This window comes from Rhinatrema bivittatum, chromosome 11 (genome assembly GCF_901001135.1).
Source record: "Rhinatrema bivittatum chromosome 11, aRhiBiv1.1, whole genome shotgun sequence".
Taxonomy (NCBI): Eukaryota; Metazoa; Chordata; class Amphibia; order Gymnophiona; family Rhinatrematidae; genus Rhinatrema; species Rhinatrema bivittatum.
Window position 1 is genome coordinate 66495627 of NC_042625.1, and position 14145 is coordinate 66509771.

The window sequence follows — 14145 nt, forward strand, 5'->3', positions numbered from 1 at the left end:
CCCCCCAAAGAATCGTGGCATCTTCCCCCCATCCCCCTCACCATTCCTTTTTGATCCCAGCCGGGAGTGAAGGACCCTCTACCTTATTCCCAGTGCAGCTCTGACAGAGGCAGCAATCGAAGTGTAAACCTCAACCTAAGCTTACACTTCCAGCACTGCCTTTGTCAGAGCAGCACTGGAGGTAGCAGGAGTGGGGCAGAGGGTCTCTCACTCCTGGCTGGGTAGCTCCAAGCATGTGTTTACATTTGAGTTGGAACCGGAGAGCAGTGTTCAATGCTTTTGGGAGGGGAGGAAGCGGATTGGCCGTCTGAGCTTTTATTGTGCTTGGTAATTGCAGCACTACTTCGCCATTTATCTTTTAAACATACCCGGTTAAGTAGCACATTATCCAGTCAGAAGCAGGTCTAGAGGTATCTGGCTAACCTAGTTGGATATACCCGATGTTTGGCTAGATTAGCTGGATATCTCAACCCCTCTTTGGAACATCCCTGAAATGCCCTTTTATCTGACTAAATTATAGCCGGATGACTATTTATCTAGCATTAATTTAGCCGGTAAGCGGCTGAATGCACCACACTTACCATTTAGATGATAACTAGTGAGTTATCCTTTTAAATGGGTTTTGAATATCTATCTCACAGTTCTTGCTTTTTTTTTTTTAGAGACTGAAATTACAAGGTAATGCTTGTCTTCTGCTCCTGCAATGTATCGACAAAGAACAGAATAATTTACTGGAAAGTAAAGCTGAGGGGCTTGTCCTGTGCTCTCAGTGATAAATTCAGGTTTCACACTGTTCTGGTGGTGAGAAGAAAACCATTAAGAAATTGTTTTTTTAATTTGTATGTTGGCATTACTCACAACAGAAAACAGAGATATCAAATGTCACTTATTTACTAACAGCAGCTTGGCCATCGCCAGCTGGCTGCAGTCATAATATTTTTGGAAGTTGCTCTTTCAGTATCTTACCATTATTCCTATGGCATTATGAACCATCATCAGTATTATTTTCAAATGTGCTCAGTTCCTGCCGAATGAAACTGGCATCCAGAGCTCAAGACGTGTACCTTATGGAGATGAATGGGATGAAACCCTTGTGGGCCAGTTCTAACTCGCCTGGGCCATAGGCACCACTGCCAGCAAGGCATGCTGCTCCAGCAGCCAAGAAGCAGAGAACAACAGGAAAGGAGGAGTTAGATTAGAGAGCAGAGTAGCTCTTCTTTAGTCTTTTCTGCTCCGTCTTCTCCAAACTCTCCCCTTCTACTCCTGCTCCCTGCAAGCAAAGAGGGAAGGGGCTAGATTAGGCACACAATGGTTGTTTTCTCTTTTCTGTCTGCTCCAGCCTCTGCCTCACCCAGCCCCTTCTCTACCCTATAGGACGCATGGCAAGGGAAGGGCTGAACAGGAAGCAGAGGGCTGTCTTCCGTTGAGTGAGATTCTTTGCACAAGCTCTCTGTGTCTATGGCTAAGGATGGGGTAAGTATTAGGGTTGGTCCTGAGGTAGGGCTTGGCGATACAGAGCAGAGTGATAGGCTCATTCTTGGACAGGGGCTGGGGGAAAAATAGGGAGAAAATGTGTATGGGTTGGGGGGTAGTTGAAAAGAGAAAGTTGATGTGTACAACTCCCCCCCCAGTCCACACAATCTCAGAATGACCATAACTCAAAAGTTCCCATGTATAGCATTTGCAGAAAGGTGACTGGGTGAGGAATATTTTATCTATTTATACAAATGTATTAAAATTGCCTTCCAGTTTTTACAATAAAAATTTCTAAAGCGATGTACCTATATTAAAAATAAAATAAGTATAAAACAGCAAAATATTACAAGCATCATTGCCTTCCTATTACCACCCACACACACCATGTCATATACAGCACATATATTAGTATCCTCTATAGAGTTAGAAAGATGGTTTGCTGTTTCAGACATGCACTGGAAATGTAACCAGGTCTGGTCGTGTCCTCTGAAGTGAAGATCCCCATTTATAAAAAGAAAAAAAGAGATGGAGTTAGAAACTAACCAGCTGTGAAGAAGAAACATACAACTAATAAATTATGTTGAACTTGTGAAAACAGAGAAATGTAGTGAAAGATGAAGCAGTGAAAAGTATTTAGAAAGTGGGCGAGTGTGCCAGGCAGATGTGTGGGGAGAGGGGCCGGGCTTTAGCTAACAGGAGCCCCAAGCCCTATAGTAAGGTTATTGCTATGTGAGCCCTGGCTGCTAATGCTGTTATAGTATGGAAAGTTTGATACAAAGTTCCAAGTGTAATTTTGGCAGGGAGCCCTTTCTGTTGTTAAATCAGATCTAGAATCTAATAGATATGTAGCCCTCTTTTGAAAATGGTAGATTCTTTCAGAGCACACAAACATTTATTTCTTTGGGGGCTTCTTCAGCTAGCACTACTCCCATATTCTGAGCTCCCTCTTGCAGAGGCAGATTGTTTTTATGGGAGAAACTTTCATTTATGGCCCAGATGGTGGTATGTTAATCCATGTGTGTGTTGATAGTTGGGGCATCCCCTAGAGGGAGATGCTGGAACAAAATAGGCAGGACAAGGCACTGGGTGTTAAATAATAATTCCTCTGCTTGTTAAAAGTCAACTTAAAGTCCATGTTTTAATGTGTGCAGTTACAGTTGAATTTAGTACAGATAAGGTGTTTCCTCTTGGGTAGATGTCCTTTACTTCAGCAACCTGGTATAGCTTCCCATGATTGTAGTAATTGTGCACAAAAGTTCTGCCAGCAGCCTAACAGGAAACCCTATATAAGAAGACCACTTCTAACACAGAAAAACAGTCCTACCCGAGTCTCCAGTCCAATCCTGAACACTCAGCCCTGTGTCCTGGTTCCATATAGGTGGAGATTCAGATGGAGGGTCTCCAGTTCTTACATGACTCCTTTAGTTGTTCTGAAAGGCGACTCCTTGTGTTGAAAAGTTTTTAGGTTCAGGAACCTGCTTTTCTAGTCTGGCTCCCCACCCCCCAAAAAGTACTTTAGTCAAAAAATCTTTCTAGACTAGTGTTCTGCTGACATAGGTGCTTGCCACATTTATTTATTACTTATTTATTATTATTTATTATTTATTACCTCACTGCACAATGTTAATATCCATAAAGAGACATCACTGCACAATGTAAATAAGTTACCTCTGTAAATTTTTACGCTACTATCCTTATTTCCTTCCTCTCCCAGTTCTACAACCTTGTTTTATTGTAACTTTTGCTTCCGTTGCACTTGTTAAAAGAACAGTTTTTGCACCCCCTGTTATATGTAAACCGGCATGATATGATCTTATCATGAATGCCGGTATAGAAAAACCTTAAATAAATAAATAAAAAATATTTATTTATATGCTTTTGAACTATACCGACATTCATAGGACATATCATGCCGGTTTACAATCAACATTGAAGTACTGAGCAAGAAAGTTACAAAAAACAGGGAGGGGAAGAGGGAGCAGGAATGAAAGGAGGAGAAGGGGGCAAGGAGATAGCAGGCACGCAATAAGCGGGAAGGATAGTGTTAGTCATCAGTAAGGGGAGAGAGAAAAAAATAGGAACTGTTTTAACAACATTCATAGGTGAATGGGCTCACTGATCTTCAGCCCTTGCCCTCTGTGTCCAGCCAGCAAGGATGACCTTCCCCAAAGGAGCATGGTTTGAACATAGTCCTTTTCCAAAAATAGGTAACTTCTGGCCATCACACACCTCACACGGCCAAGCCTGTCACACATGCTTACCACATTCAGGGAGTGAATGGACTCACTGGTCTTCAGTCCTGGAGTGGGAATCCCACAGGGGTCCTGGCAAAAAAAAAAAGCTTTCTTTAAGGCACCTAAACACCAAGGGACCCTCTTCGAAAAGCAAAAGCCTGATGAGGCAGGGAGGCCTCACCAGGAGGGAGAGACCAGACATCTATACTGCTGCCTGTCTGATCTGAACTGAGTATAGCCACATCCTTAATCACAGAATGGCTGGGTTATAAAGGCAAAAGCAACCAATTCCAGCTCTCCAAAGACGGAGGAGGCCAAGAGGGATGGAACGCTCAAAAGTGTTAACTATTTAGAATGGAACTAGGGACATATAAGACTGAAGGGTCCTGCCAAATATATTAAAAAAATTATATAATTTGGGGGGAGGCACCAGTAAGCATCTATGGAATGGTCTATATTTGCTAGAGCTCAGTCCTCCCCCTCAGCTGTATCCCTCTTCATCAATGCGTTTTCTTTTTTAATCTGAAATAATTTCAGCCCCTATTGTTGTGCTACAAGATGGGAGCTAGACAAACGAGGAATGGCATAGATAAAACTGGTCAAATAACCAATTACTATTGCAAAGAGGCCATGGAATGGGGAGCACAGATTACCATGGCCCTGATAGCATGGCAGGCACCAGGCCACAGCAGAACAAGGAAATGAACTTTCCTAATGCTGTGATTTTAGCAGACATCCCGGCACTCGGAAGATTTTTCCCAAATAATTTTATCTCTGAATGGTTCTATGATAGAGGTCAATGATAAATTAGATGTTAGCTCCTAGAGTAGAGGAGCCGGCGAGATGGGTCTTCAACTTTGAAGATTGGGAATGGCCACTTTCCTGAGAGAGCTTCATAAACAAATTTCCATATTACAGGGGAAAGTAATTGACTTGGAGGACAGATCACATTGATGCAATGTTCTAGTTCTGGGAGTCCCAGAGGGAGAGAAGACAAGGATGTTCTCCTTATTAATAATTTTCTGCAGGAAGTACTAAAACCTGATCCATCTGCTCCACACTTTACTGTTGACGGTGCTTTCAGATCCCCTGGAATGCAAAAAAGGACTGTAGGTAAACCCCCACCACATGTTGGTCCACAACTTTCTGACTAAAGCGTGGGTAACTCGCAGGGTATACACGCTTGATCACCTAGATTATAAAAGTACCCAAATTTTAACTTTTCCAGATCATAGTTTGGAAGTTACTCACAAGGCAAGAAGCTCTTACATAAAAGGAAATAATTTTGGTTGCTGCAAGGCTTTCAGTTAAAACACAGGGAGAATGGCGAGCCTTTTACCGGATGCCAAAAACTTCCTTCAGGCCAAATCCAGTGGTTTAGCAAACCTCAGTGGCATGATCTTTGTCTGCTTCTCTCTCAGGAAGTTGATGATTGTGGAGTGAATTCCAGAGTGGTTATGGAAACCACTGTCATCCTTTTAGCAGATATGGGCTGTGATTTGGTTCGTACCTCAGCCAGGGGAGTGGCTTTGGTGGTAGCAGGCAGGAATCAACTATAGTTGCAAAATTGGGCAGCTGATGCACCCTACAAAGCTAATCTTACAAAAATGCCCTTTAAAGGCTCGCTCTTGTTTGGGAGCAAGTTGGAGAAATTGGCCAGTAAGTGAGGCGAATCTCCGGTCCCTCGGTTGCTGGAGGATAAGAAGCAATGGCAGCACCCTTCTTGTATGAGGAGTTTGTCTCTGGGTTTCCCAGTATTTTTGTCCCTACAGAGGGTTGACCTTTCAGAGGACTCAGTCCTTTTTGCCCAGACAGCCCAAGAGAGGAATGGGCTTGGGTGGCTCCTGAGTTTCCCAATAAAGGTTTGCCAACTGTAAGACTCTAGTTTGCCCAATTTCATTCCTGGCCATCACGCACCTCACACTGCCAAGCTGGTCACAGATGCTTACTACATTCAGGAAGTGAATGGACTCACTGGAGTGGGAATCCCACAGGGGTTCTGGAAAAATAATTTTCTCCAATTAGTTTTAAATGTGCTACATGCTAACTTCATTGAGTGCCCCCCTAGTATGATGCTCTAAAGGAGTAGGACTCAGAAGTACAATCAGAAAATATTTCTTCAAAGACAGGGTGGTGGATGCATGGAACAGTCTCCCAGTGGAGGTGGAGGAGACAAAACAGAATTCAAGAAAGCTTGAAATATGCACAACATGCCTAGTTGTGAAGTGAAGGGAAAGCCAGAAATCAAGCGTATGATTTCCACCAGGAATGGAATTGGGCAAACTAGAGTCTTACAGTCCTTATCTGCTGTCTTTTTCTATGAGGCAGAGGAAGGGGGAAACAGCACAATGGAAGGTCACAAAGTAGGGAGACTTAGTAAATAATATAATGAGGTGGGCGGGCCATAAAAGGCTGAGGGGAGGAGGAGAGAGGGCCTGATGCAATGGAAACTTGTGAGGTGAAGGAAAAAGCACTCAGAGAAATGGAAGCATGCAAGAGGGGAAGAGAGGTGAGGGTGATCAATTCAGGAAGGCAAGATAAGCTAAGAGACTGCAGTAAAATAAGAGTAAAAGAAAATAAATCAAAATTAAAGAGAAAGAGAAAAATACTAAAACAGTAAAAGATGAAATGGATGTAGCAGTCAAAAAAACTGGAGCCAGAGATAAAAATTAGCAACATTATTTATTCTCTCAAAACTAATACGGTATCACTAATCACATCTAAATCTTATCTAGAATTTGAGTCTACATAATCTTAAAAAATGTGCTCAATATATTGCAGAAAATATTTTCAAGCTACATTTTAGAAGATTTTCACAGGGGATAAGTGTTGCTTACCTGTAACAGGTTTTTCTCTGTAGACAGCAGAACAGCCACATAAGATGGGGTGACATCTGACAGCGCCAGGTCAGTCTCCATTCTCTTCTAGCACAGAAACTTGAGTCCCTTCTGGGCATGGGCGGGAGTTCCTACGCACCCTACCTCAGTTTTTTTTCCCAGCTAAAATGTCCCAGGCAGGGATTGCATGGCTGTTTGTTTCACTGTTCACAGAGAACAGGTAAGCAATTTCACTTTCTCCGTGGGCAAGCATAACAAAACGAGCCACACAAGATGGGATTCCCTAGCTAAGGGTTGCCTATTATCTTTGTATTTTCTTTTTGCAACCCATGCTATTGAGCAGGAAATTGGATGATTACTTTAGAATATTACCAAGTACACACAGTCCACATTTGCTATCTCCATGAGATTCTTACTGCAAACAATAAATCTGAGTAAAGGTATGTATTCATAACAGCATGTTGCTGTTGAACCATTTGTTTCAAAAGCAGTATATAAACTTTTTTTTCCTAATAAAATAAAAAAAAAATACTCCTATTCTCATTTGTTTTACATACTGGATCCCTCTCCCAGGTTTTCCTTACAGCTCCTCTTCTTTCATTCCCCAGGGGAATATAATGCTCATCATAATGTTCAGACACTGGCAGCCAATACAATGCAGTCAACAGTGGCCTGGTACTCTCAAAATGACTTGCCGTAAAGCAATTTTGCCACATTAGTCTGTATAACCTGTAACTTCTTGATCACTGCCTTCGAAATGCCCAGCAATAATGTATTGCAGTAATCCAATGAGCTCAAAAATGTAGATAATGCTACTATACGAAAAGCTGTAAAATCTAAAAAACGTTTCAACTGGCAAAGTGTTTTTAATTGTAGATTTACATGTTTTAAAACCTGAGACCCACAGTTTCCACTGTAAAACTAGTTTCTAAATCTACCCACAAACTCCTTTCTTTGCTAGAAATTACAAGAGAACAGCCATCTAACTCGGATACTGGCCAGCCTCCATTCTTCAATCTTCCTACTCCTAGTACCTCTGTTTTTTCTTATTCAAAACTAAATTTACTAGCTGCCATCCACTGCACTATGAGTCAGACATATATTCAGAAGTTTTATAGCTTCTTCCAGGTGCCATCAATTGGTATCCAAAACTGAATGTCATCTGCATAAATGTATGTCATCATTCCTAACCCAATAAACAAATCTGTCAGTGGACGCAAAAAAACCACAACATTAAAGAGCAATGGAGAGAGACAAGACCCCTGAAGTACTGGTCATTAATAATACAGACTGAGAATCTTGCCCCACCTATACTACTTGTAATTGCCCCATTACAAAGGAAGCAAGTCAATCTAATACTAACCCATCCAAACCCATTAATCTGAACCTATGTACTGATAATCAACCAGATCAAAGGCGCTTGACAGGTCTAGGAGAACCAAAGACGACAAATGACCATGATCTAACCACAGAAGATTGTCATAGTCAAAGAAACAGAACCCCTTCAGAAGTGTATCCTGGTCTAAACTCTGACTTCATTTTAGAGAAACCAACCATCCTCTCAAAAAAAGATGTTAGCTGATTTAATAAAACCTTCTCAATTACCTTACCCAGGAAAGGCAAATTTGAAATTGGCCTATAACTGTCACACAAGATAAAATATGACTGTGGTTTCTTCAAAACTGGCATCATTATTGAGGTTTTCAAATCAGTCGGAATCTTTCTGGTCTGCAGAGATGCATTCACAATCCCAGATATCCAATCCATGTTATTATACCAAAGATGCTTGATCTAATAGGTGGGACAAGAGATCTTTAGAACTTCCCAATGGATGCATTTCTGCAAACACCTTTTGTATCTCTACTCCATTTACTGACCTAAACAATTTCAATTGACTCTCCCCTATAATATCAACTACTGGTGTATTATCCCTATGCTCCTCCATTATAGGTAAATTTTGTAATAACTGTCTAGTTTTCTCATCAAAAGAACTTTGAAAAACCTTCACAGTCAGGCATCCCTTCTTCTTCATACTGCTTTCACTTTGATTTTACTGTTTTGAAAAAAACTCTCTAGCTGGGCATTCTACAGATTTCATTGAATTAGAAAGAAAAACCCTTTTATCTGTTAAAATTAGGCTCTTATATAGATTAGCCTTCACTCTCCAGCAATCACATGTAAGCTTATCCAGTACATTCTGCATCTCTCTCTCTCTAACTGCTACACTTCCTTATGCAATACCCTCAATTCTTCAGTGAAACAGAGTGCTGACTGGCTGCATGCTGGGTACCACTTTTTTGGAGCTAAAGTATTCATCACAGCAGTCACTGCATCCTGCCCATCAACATTCTTTTTAAGATACTCTACTGCTCAATTATTAAATTCAACATTAAACTCTTCTATAATCAACCTTCTTCCTCCTCCACTGACCTTTCTTCATATTTCTCTGTTCCTTACCCCCTTTTTCAACTGTCCATAAAAAGAAAAAAGACTATCCTATCATCTAACGCTTCCATACCAGTATAATGCACCAAATCGCTTTCACAAAGACATTCAGAACCAATAAACTAGTCTAAGGTATGACCCCCTTCATGTATTGGTCCTAGTACCAATTGATACAGGCCACAAAATTGCAAGAATATTTTAAAATTAGTCATTCTGGAAATACCCCACTCCTTGTAATGAACATTAAAATCTGCCACAACCAAGAGAATTTTAAACTTAATTCAAGAATCAATTCTTGAATATTCTCCCATACCTGGACACTTAATGCTGGAAGGCAATTTAAAAGTAAAAACAACATAAATTCCTGAAAATCTATTTTCAAAGCATACCATCTCACCCAACCATGCCTGCTACAGACATCATGGTATCTAGTAAATCTCCTTAGAAACATACCCCATCCCTCCCTTCTCTGTCTTGACCCAAGAATCTATAACCCTGCAGACAAATCTGAGAAATTAAAATTCTATTACTGTTAGACAACCATGTTTCTGTCATAAAAAAACATAGCTAACCTAGAAGCAAGTATAAGGTCATTGATATGAACAGCTTTTTCCCCAAGTGATCTAACATTTAAAAAGACCACTCATATAACCCGATAAAACCATAACCTCTTGATCTCTTCCTCTATCTATACAGGCAAACATGCTTAAATATTGCTTTCCTAAGCACCCAAATCTTCGTTCCTCACCTTTCCTATTGACCCATGACGACCCATTCTTGTCCGAACCGAAGTACTTGCATCCATCTCAAAACCCTCCCAACTTATCCCACATAAACCTATCAACAAAAAATATACAAATAGTCTTGATTTATGATTTTTAAAACCATCGAAATAAGATTCTATTGATAAAGAATGTTAACCTTCTCCCTATTTGTGTCTGGAAATGGGTTATGTTTGGCTGTTGGTTGTGTGTCAAAACCTTTGAAGTGTCTGCTGCGTCCATCTGTTGTTGATGGACACAACCCCCTGTCTTGCATGAGATTGTTTTGGCGGTTGTAAACATTGTAAAATTCCTTGTAAATCAGTAACATTTTCTTTTTCTTGAAGACTGAAGGGTATTGCTTCTGACTTTTTGTATAAATGAGATAGACCTTCTAAACCAGAGGACACCACCTATTTGGTTCTGATGATGGATCTGATGGTCTGGTGAATGCCCTGTAGGGATGTAGTCTTCTGAATCCTGTGAATAATCCAAATTTGCTTTGGATCATTGTCTCTCAACGATTTCAATAATTTTTCTCTCTTGGCTTGTCCTGAGGTTTTCCAAAACACGACAGTGGAAGTTTTGATCTTAATTCCTTTCTTAAATGTTCTAAATGGTTTTTTTTGTTCCTTGTCTGATAATTATTTTCCATAATTTTTGTACAAATAGGAATTTGAGGAAAGGGAAGCTTTGGTTCCTTTATATCTGATAAAAGTTGCTTAGGCGACCTACACCGATCTTGAGGCGGACAAGGCATTGATAAATCCCCTAGCTCTCACATATGCGCTGCAGGCGGAACGTTCTCGGTTAGCTTATGTCTTTACTCAATCCGCGTGCCTGAGTCCGATCCGTAGTGCGTGGGTGGCGCTCACTAAGCGGTTGCACCTTCCTCGCATTTGCGCTTATTTACTTCCTGTCAGGGGGAATCCTGATTTCACTCCTGGTATGCAATCCCGGGTTTTTAAGCAGTGGCAAGATCTCAGTATCATTTACTTGGGGCACCTCTTTCAGACAGAGGGACGCAGGCTCAGCTGGCCTGAATTCCGGGAGCGTTATGGCGTAAAGGGTCGGGAGGTGTTCTCATATTTGCAACTGGCGCATTATTTGAGTTCCTTACCCCCCACCTTTCTACAGCCCAACCTATTTCAAAAACTGGAAACAATGTTGCAGTTGTCACAGGTTCGAGCTCCCTCTATCTCTTCTTATTATAGGTCCTTAAATACGGAAAGTAATGATGATGTTTTTGTAGTATTGGCTGACAGGTGGAATCGGGATGGGGAATTTAATGTGACAATTCCAATGCTGCGCTCATGCTACAGGGGGGTGTCCCGGATCTCCAGTAATAGTGTTTATAGAGAGATACAATATAAATTCTTGGGGCGGGCCTACATTTCGACCCAGAGGGCTTTTCAGCAACGCTTCGTGGTGTCGGACCAGTGTCACAGATGCCCGGGTTGCGTTGGCACGTTAACACATGCCTTTTGGTCTTGCCCGGGGGTCTTGCGGTTTTGGACACAGATTGCTAAGTATTTAGCGGGGATTCTGGGGGTATCTATTCCGATCGCCCCTATTTGGCTGATGTTTGGCTACATACCTGCATTGCGAATTCGGGATCCGGGCACCCGCCTGTTTATTCAAAAAGCGGGAGTGGTGGCGAAGAGGGTTATCTTATTGCAGTGGAGAGAGGTGGATCCACCCTCTTTTTGGGTGTGGAGAAATCTCCTATATACTATGATGCATATGGAATCTCTTTCATCACGGGGGCCTCCTCGGTTGCGGACCCGATTCCTGGACGTCTGGGAACCTTATGTACAAACACTCCCGCATCGGGCCAGGAGCAGAGTTCTTAATTTCTGAGGTCTTGAGGACAGTCTTCGGAGGGGCGTCCTTCATTATTAGCGCCACGGGAACATGGACAATTCTGCTAATTGGAGGAACTGGACACTATGTTTGCGGGATGAGCAGGGAGGGTAGGGATGGGAGGGCGGGGGGGGGCTGGAACGGGGGGCACGGGGGGGGGTTGCCACTGATTTCATTGTTCTCACAAGTTTGTTGTCAGTTTGCTGGGACCGGGGACAGAACAAATCCGGTCCTGGATGTTTGTATAATTGTAATATGTGAAACACAATAAAACTGTTTAAACATAAAGTTGCTTAGACTCTAACAAGAGAGGTGATGATAGTGCACTTACTGAGGCAGATAAATCTGCTGTGTTTTTTTTTTTGTTTTGACACCATTTTCTCTGCTTTATGTATTCTCAGTGTTGACTTCATGGCACTGTGTGCTCGCTGCACCAAGAAACTGAGCTCCCTGGTACCAATGAGTTAGTGCCAATAATTGTCTGTGCTATAAATTCAGCACCATTTTCTTTTGGCACGAAAGTGCTTGCACCATTGTCTTATGTCTCACTGTGACATTTCTCTTTGGTGCCAATGAAGGTGTGCTGTTTCTATACTGTGCCAATTTTACATGGTGCTTCAGCATAGAGGATTCCATCAGCTGATCCTTTGGTGTAGGAGATCTACCTTGGGATTATTTTTAAGTTAAAGAGTTCAAAGATAGGGCTTGATTTCTTTTCTTATGATATTTGGTCCTTTTGTGCTTGGAAGAGCTCTTAAGCTCATATTTCAGCTTTAGGTTGTGATAGACTAATGGCCTCAGGGACATTCGTCCACAAGAGCTGCATGTTAAGCTATCATGTTCTGGGCCCAAACACCACAGGCATCAGTCATGCTGGTCTGTTGTAGCCATCTTATGGTGACATTTACCACAGGATTTGAAGGAGCTTTTGCTTTTTATCTCCAAGGGAGATTTTTGAAGTTGACATGACAGTTATATTTGACCTTCCCTCCTGACCTTTCTTTCTTGGTAAAATTGATGTGAGAGAAAAGAAACATGACCATTGACAAAGTAGACAAAAAAAGACTGAGGGAGGGCGTGCAAGGACCGTTAGCATGGGAACTCCCGTACATGTCCAGCTGCGATTCAAAGAAGTTTCTGAGCTAGGACAAAATGCAGACTGACTCAGTGCCAGATGATGTAACCCATCTTGTGTGATTCACTTGTTATGCTCATCAACAGGTTCCATTCACCTTAAACTGCACACTAGCTTTAGCTTTGACACCCACACTTTTCTGGATACCATGATGGTAAAACCTTCCCCATGTGTCATAAGTTTCCATACCTCATAGCTCTCTCTTTCACTTCCCTTTCTATAATATATTATCCCTTCCATGCTTGGTATCAGGATTTTGTAGTTGGTGGTGAAATAAAAGCAAGCAATTGCACACGCAGAGGCCGCTTTCGCCCGTGCAGGCATCCATCTTCGCCTCCGGGAGGCAGGGGAGCTGCGATCAGTCTCTGCCGATGTCAGTCTCCGGAGGAGGGCTGCAAAAAAAGTAAGTCGTTACTTTACACTGCCAGTCCTCTCTCCCCTCCTCCCGAAGCAAGGCTGCTTTACGCGCCTTGCTTCGGGAGGAGGGGAGAGAGGACTGGCAATCCAGAGCGTAGGAGAACCGTCCACTTCGTTGCTACTTTTATTTTTTGGCTTTTTCGATTTTTTCCGCTTTCGTTGCTTCGGGAGGAGAGGTCTGGGGCTGCCCCGGAGACCAGCACCCATTGACGCAGCCAGGGCAGGTGAACGGGGGCTGGGGGTAAGTTTGCCGCCTACCCTTACCCCTGCCTCTAACGCAGGGGTAAGGGTAGGCGGTAAGTTAGCAGGTTAAACGAGCGGCAAAACGGCAGGGTAAAAAAGCGATAGTCGGGGCGTGCGTTACTGTATGGGAGGGAATAGCTAATTCGATCGTTTACATCTAATATACATGCCACGGGCGGAAGGGGTTACCCGGTGATTTAAAGAGACGGTAAGAATCGGTTAAAGGGGATTGTGTATCGCAGGAAGGGCTAACGCGGCCGGAAAGTGAGTAGAAAGCAGGTTAACCGCGGCCGCACTTTACTGTATTGACCTGAATATGAAAGAAGGCAAATTCTATGGTGCAGGGTGGGGGAGCTGAGAAAGTGAGAGACTGAACACAATTTAAGTGTGCAAGGAAGAGGAAGTGGTGTCTAGCACCAAGGAGGTGTATGAGGAGGAGAAAGGGCTCAGCGCAATGTGTGAATCTGGAGGGTCACATGAAACTCCAAGCTGATACATACAGCCAGTGAAAGCTCAGACACCTGACATGCTGAACAAGGCAGTGATGAAGTCTACCTGATCAAACTTTTGAAGAGTCCATTAAAACTTGTTTCTGTTCAAAAAAAATCTAGTACTGACATATTCAGTAGTGAATATGGGTACTTTAATGCACAGACACTCCGTTCTGAATATGAATAAATCCTGATCTATATAGAGCTTTGAATATGGATAAAACTTTTCTAGATAAAATTGCT